The sequence below is a fragment of the Leptonychotes weddellii genome, chromosome 2 (assembly GCF_054177405.1).
Source record: "Leptonychotes weddellii isolate Sample4059 chromosome 2, ASM5417740v2, whole genome shotgun sequence".
In the NCBI taxonomy this organism is placed as follows: domain Eukaryota; kingdom Metazoa; phylum Chordata; class Mammalia; order Carnivora; family Phocidae; genus Leptonychotes; species Leptonychotes weddellii.
In genome coordinates this window covers 12,117,364-12,123,362 of record NC_138370.1, presented here as the reverse complement: position 1 = coordinate 12,123,362, position 5,999 = coordinate 12,117,364, and the positions used below count along the sequence as shown (strand labels likewise).

The following is a 5,999-nucleotide window of genomic DNA, read 5'->3' as shown; positions in this document are numbered from 1 at the left end:
TGAATTCCTGGCCTACCAACTGATCTGCTGCCAGTTTATTCAAATGCTCAGGTGAAATTCCACCTGGAGAAGAGGCAGGGGCATAGGCATTCTGATCCCTGGAAAGAGATCAATATTTGGGAAGCACTGAAAAATGTTAGCTGTGAAAGAACTTCAGATCGGCACCAAGAAATCTCTATTTCCCCATCGTTGTTTCTCTTCGTGCTCTGTCCAGAATGCCTATTGATTTCCGAAGCGGCTCTGAGCTTTGGGAAACCATTTGGAGGAAGATGACCACCACCACAAAATCTGACTCTGAACTCCAAACTGTTCTCCTACAAACACTTGGTGCACCTGATTTCCTCCATGACATAATCTCTCCTAATCCAATTTGAAATCATGGTTTCTGTTCACTTTTCAAGAACTGTGTAAAAATAAACATTTCAGCGGACGTGACTGTATATGAGCTTTGGCAACCCTGCTTCTTGACAGAGCTGCTTCGCCGCCTTCCACGGTCTGGCTTTCTCACCATAGAACCCTTTGCGCTACTGCATTGGACAAACAGGAAGTAGAACGTGCATCCCGGCCCGTACCCGGGAGGGGGACCATTTACAAAGTCACTGTGCTAGCCCTGCAGTGAGAGAGCAATGTTAATTACCTTGCTCCTGGCATGGAAAATACTAAAATGACCCGCACGATGAAGATGTCAAACTGTCTTTTTTAATCCGACACCTGCACTGGGAAATGCTAGGAATCCATGACACTTACAATTAAATACCTAAGATTACCAAACACAAGTTCAGACAGGGCTAATTTAGAAATGACTGTCAAGACTCACTGAGCACAGTCATAATTCGGGAGGAAAAAAAAAAGTTTAAAACAGAAAAAAGCCCCACAGAGGGACTATGTACATGGTTTCCCCATTTGGAAGCTGAATTGAAAGTCAAAGACACTTTATTTAGACTAAAACTCACAAAGATTAAAAGATAACTGGGATTAAGAAGAATTTGTGGTACCGAACTATTCCCAGGGAAGAGGTGCTATTTCTATGAAGGAGAAGCAGAAAAATCTAAATACTAGATCTCCTTTCTTTCCTATGTTTTGGTAAAGAACAAAGAATTCACCTCCAAAGTTTTGTGTCAAAGTGGAATTTTTGCTTGACACTCATGTTGACATTTTTCCCACATGGAATAAAACAGACAGGAAATAGTGAAAGATGAAAGTGCCAGACCATGAGGAAACCACGATCAGTCCTAAGACCTACTCAAACTCGAGAAGCCTTGAGTATATCCCAAGTCATCCTTTATAAGAGAAAAAAAAGAAAAAGAAAAAACTCAGAGAAGCACTTTTTATCTCTTATAATTTATAGGAGACACTTGATCCTCAATATCTTACCTGGCTAAGTGAAAATTCTGTGACCTGTTTCAAGAGACTGTCTATAGGAAATATTAGTAATCACAATATGGGCAAAGAAAGGATTTTTGAACAAGATATAACTGATGGAAACCAAAGCTACTGGAAAAGAGGGAAAATTAATTTAAGAACATTGCATGCAGCATAATGACAAACTAAAACCTGGCCAAGATCAGATAAGTTTTCTTCGGGGAGAAAAAAAAGACCTATGCATTAAATCATAAAGTTGAGTTTTCAGTTCAGTAGCTCGTGTTTGGACAACAGCAAGTTCAGGCTCATTACGAAGGTGGGTGTGGTGCTGAAGCCAGGCTGGTGGCGGGGGGCGGGGGGGCACTTAGAACATGAAACCACTTGGCATCTGTTAACCAATGACAGGTCCATAAACGCCTAGGAAAACAAACAGGCTGGGCGGCGTGACAAGTGCAATAGGCCAGCCTTGTTTTTGAGAGTTTCACATGCAAAATCCCAACAAGGAAACAAAAACCTGGACCCACCTGCCCTCCAGAGAGGCTTTCTTCTTCTTCTTCACAGAACGGGGGACCTGACTTGGGAGAGAGGGACACTCGAAGGTTGGAGTCCTGGCAGCCAGGCTGCTCCTTCCCCGAGACAAACCATTAAAATGGAGTTGCCACTTGTTTCTGACATTCCTGTGACCACTTTAAAGAGACAATCTCTCAGTTTCAATCCTCAGATTACCAGCTCAAATGTCATAAAGGCAGAGCGTGCCTGGGGCAGAACCGTAAAGTGGGCCAAGTGTGTTTCTTGGGTGGCCCCAGCTGTCTCTACTGGAGCTGTTTCAGGAGCTTTCCTTCCTCTCTGCCTCCCTATGTGTTGGGGTCTGCATGTGACTCCCGGGATGGTGGTCATACACTCATGGGTATGGACGTGCAGGTCTGGTGCCGGGGCTGGGGCCCTGCTCTGCAGGTGCAGGTGGAGAGCTCATCTGGAGAAAGAGTGATCTTGGCGGTCAGTCATCAGGGGAGGGAGCCCACCTTCTAACTCTGAACCCGGAATTCGGAGGGAGAGCCTCAGATAGGACAGAGAAAGGGACCCTGGTTCTCTGGGCCAGGGATCTTGCTGGATATGCTCTCTGAAGACAAGCCAAGAGCTGGAACTAAAGAACCCAGACAGGGTGACCCAGTTTAAGCCAGGTCTTTGGAGCTGGAAAATAAATCGCTCAGCCTTTGAAAGCAGGGCTGTTCTAATGCTCCTATGTACTTTGCTTTCTTTTCCATCTGATTCACCTTTTGACGGTGTTTGAAGGGCCCCAGCCTACCATAGCTGCATTAAGGGGAACACAGGGAAGACAATGGTGTCCAGGCTAGGGCAAGGACTTTTTTTTTTTTTTAAGATTTTATTTATTTATTTGACAGAGAGATAGACAGAGAGAGAACAAGTAGGCAGAGAGGCAGGCAGAGGGAGAGGGAGAAGCAGGCTCCCCGCCGAGCAGGGAGCCCGATGCAGGGCTCGATCCCAGGACCCTGGGATCATGACCTGAGCCGAAGGCAGCCGCTTAACCGTAGGGCAAGGACTTTTAAGTATGTACAACACACCTGTGCAGCCAGGCACAGCGGCAGAGCTCCATGAAATAAAAGAATCCCAGCAGAAGTCGAATCCTTTGGGAAGGGGGCCCAGCTATCCCTCTCTGTACAGAAATTCTCCTTCTGGGCCCAAGCCTTGATTCTGGATTGGGATTCTGATTCTTGGCTCTGGATTTGGTTTTATTAGGGGAGTGGTGATCTTACATTTCAGGCTCTTTCCCCTACCTCTTAACAAAACCTTCTCCTAAGAAAAGAATCAGAACTATTTATTCAGCAAACACTGAGTACCAGGCTCCAGGTAATGTCCTGGAGGCTATAACACAGCGGTGCTTCAAATCTGGCCATCGGGAGCCGAGACTCCCACGGGTGAGTGCTACCTCCCCAAGCTAGTTCTAGTCTCAGCCTCATCTCTGATTCTGAATGGAAACATTTTATCCTTCCTTATGGGAATATCTGATGTCAGCAGCAGTTTGGGGTCAGTTTTCTGGACCTTTAGATCTTTGCAAGGCCAATTTTGGGCGCAGATCCGGGCTGACCATATTCTTGTTCACTGTTCTACAACACTGATCAAATGATAGTATTTAGCACATGACCAGGCGACTTGATCTGTTTCCCTGTGAGTAATTAACAGGCAGGAACTTGCTGCGCCCGGACTGCCAGGCTCTTCACTGCACTAAGTTAAATCTCCTAACAACTGTTCTAACAATATCTTGCCCACTAACAAATTGACACAGTGCACACAACAGATTGGGGGTAATAAATTATATTAAATTACAATGACTTCCCTAGCCTTTGGTAAGATAAATATGCTAATAAAGTCTTATTCTGAAAGACTGAGCTAAAAAGTAATTGTTTCCCTCTAGCACTCCCTCTGAAAGGCAACACCCAGACTGGAATTGAAAAGGCAGAACTTGGAAATAAAACACAAAGGTCTCGTCGCCATGGATACGCACCGGGAACCAGGATATCCCATCCTCCTGTGAGGAAAGTCTCAGCCTCCCCGTCTTCCTATGTATCCCAGCCCCAGGGCCATCTCAGCCTTGGGCTCCGTGCCCAGGCTACTGATATTTCCGGGCTTACGAAACCTGCAAAATTAAAGGAGGGACGCCTGGGTGGCTCAGTCGGTTAAGCGTCTGCTTTCAGCTCAAGTCATGATCCCAGGGTCCTGGGATCGAGTCCCGCATTGGCCTCCCTGCTGAGTGCTTCTCCCCCTGCTTGTGCTCTCTCTCTCTGACAAATAAATAAGATCTTAAAAAAAATTAAAGGAAAAATTCACTGCCTTAAAAATACGAAAAGAAAATGATATAACTGAAATGAATTCGGGTTCAATTATACCTCTACGGTATTAGTTGCTAATACCATACAGAATAGCACCGAATGGGGGGCTTACACCCCAGAGGTGCATTTCTCTCCCAGCTCTGGAGGCTGGAAGTCTGAGATGGAGATGTCCACAGGTTTGGCTTCTCCTGAGGCCTCACTCCTTGCCTTGCAGATGGTCATCTTCTCCCCAGGTCTCCACAACCATTTTCTCTGTGTGTTTGTGTCCTGATCTCTTCTTTTTATAGGGACACCAGTCACATGAGATTATATGGCCCGTCCATATATAACCTCATTTTACCTCAATGACCTCCTTAAAGGCCCAACCTCCAAAGACAGTCCCATGCTGAGGTCCCGGGTGTTGGAGCTTCAATATATGAACTTTGGGGAGACATGATTTGGTCCCTAAGATTTATAAAATACATTAAGTCCATGTGATTATTAAATTTAGAGTTCACAAATGTTTTTATTTACTTGAAACCATTTGGAGGTTAAAAGTTCTTACTTTAAAGGATTCTTGGGTGTTCTCAGATTCTTTAAAAATCATGCCCAACTGTAAATCTGATAAATTACTTTAGGGAAATATTCACGGAAGCAATTTGATTTTCTAGCCCACAGTGCTCTTCCAAACTCCCCCTCGTGAAATCCGCCTGCCTGTCTGACACTTGGATGTCTGCATGACATCTCAACCTCAGCGGGTACAATCCCCTCATACCTGCTTGGCATGCAACGTCTCCTCGTCCTGATGGCGGCCACATAAGTTGCTCCGGTCAAAAACCAGGAAGTCCAATTCTGGATCCTGAATTTTTCTCTGAACCCAAATCTGATGTATAAGGAAAACCCGCGGGCCCCGAAGTCAAAATACATTGACATCTGCACATCTGTCACCACCTCCGCTGTGTTGGAGTCATTGCTGTCTGCTGCCTGATTATGGCTTCGGTCGCCTTGCGGTCTCTCTGTCCTTACCCTTGACCCTGTATGGCCTATTCTCAAAATAGCAGCCAGAGCAGTCCAGGCAAATGTAAGCCAGGCCATGTCAAAGCCTGTAATGCTCTTCCATTTCACTCAGAGTAGAAGTCAAGCTCCACAGCCCAGTGTTCTAGCTTCCTGCTCCCTCTCGGAGCTCATCGGTAGCCCACGCTGCCCCTGCCCAGTCACAAGGGCCTCCTTGCTCTTTCTCCATGTCAGGGAGCTCATGCCATGGCAATTCCCTCTGCTGCGAACAGCTTTCCCCCAGATGGAGCAAGGCGGACTCCCTGACCCCCTTCCAGTCTTAGCTCAGCTCTAACCTTCACTACTGCTTATTTTGACCACCACATTGTGACTGGTAACCTGTCACCATCCCCTCCCTGAGCAATCCAGAGCTCCCGTACCCCAATCTGCTCTGCCTTCCTCTTCCTGCCTCTAACATACCACCTGCTTGTTATGCTTATTGCTGGTGCTTCCCCTAGCCGCCCACTCCCCGCTCCAGGTAGCCTCCATGTTTTGTTCACAAATGTCTCCCCCTTACCTGGGCTCAAGTCTGCCACACAGTTGGCACTGAGTAAATATCTATTGAATGAATGAGCAGATCGGTGAATGAAAAGTACAAAATTCTCTTCAACAATCAAAAAGTGGGATTTAATGCAGGATATGGAGGAATTCATGTCTTTTAAATAAAATTTATGTTTGCTACAGATCCTTACAAACTAGTGTACCATTTTCTGATTGCTAAGATAACCGTTCACCTTCTTCCTATTTCTCCACCTA

The 5,999-nt window shown here is 46.0% G+C and overlaps 1 long non-coding RNA gene across 6 annotated transcripts in view; it reads right to left on the bottom strand.

Moving 5' to 3' along the window:
• Positions 1–5,780, bottom strand: part of LOC145717652 (uncharacterized) — a 16,545-nt gene extending 10,765 nt beyond the window's left edge. For 4 of the 6 annotated variants that reach the window (XR_014141004.1, XR_014141009.1, XR_014141008.1 and 1 more), the window contains exons 1-2: positions 4,966–5,780; positions 1,887–1,937 (exon numbers count right to left, since the gene is read on the bottom strand). This is a non-coding gene — a long non-coding RNA (uncharacterized LOC145717652). The remainder of the gene's footprint in view (positions 1–1,886; positions 1,938–4,965) is intronic. The other 2 variants (XR_014141006.1, XR_014141007.1) reach the window with 1 other exon arrangement.
• Positions 5,781–5,999: the final 219 nt, after the last annotated feature.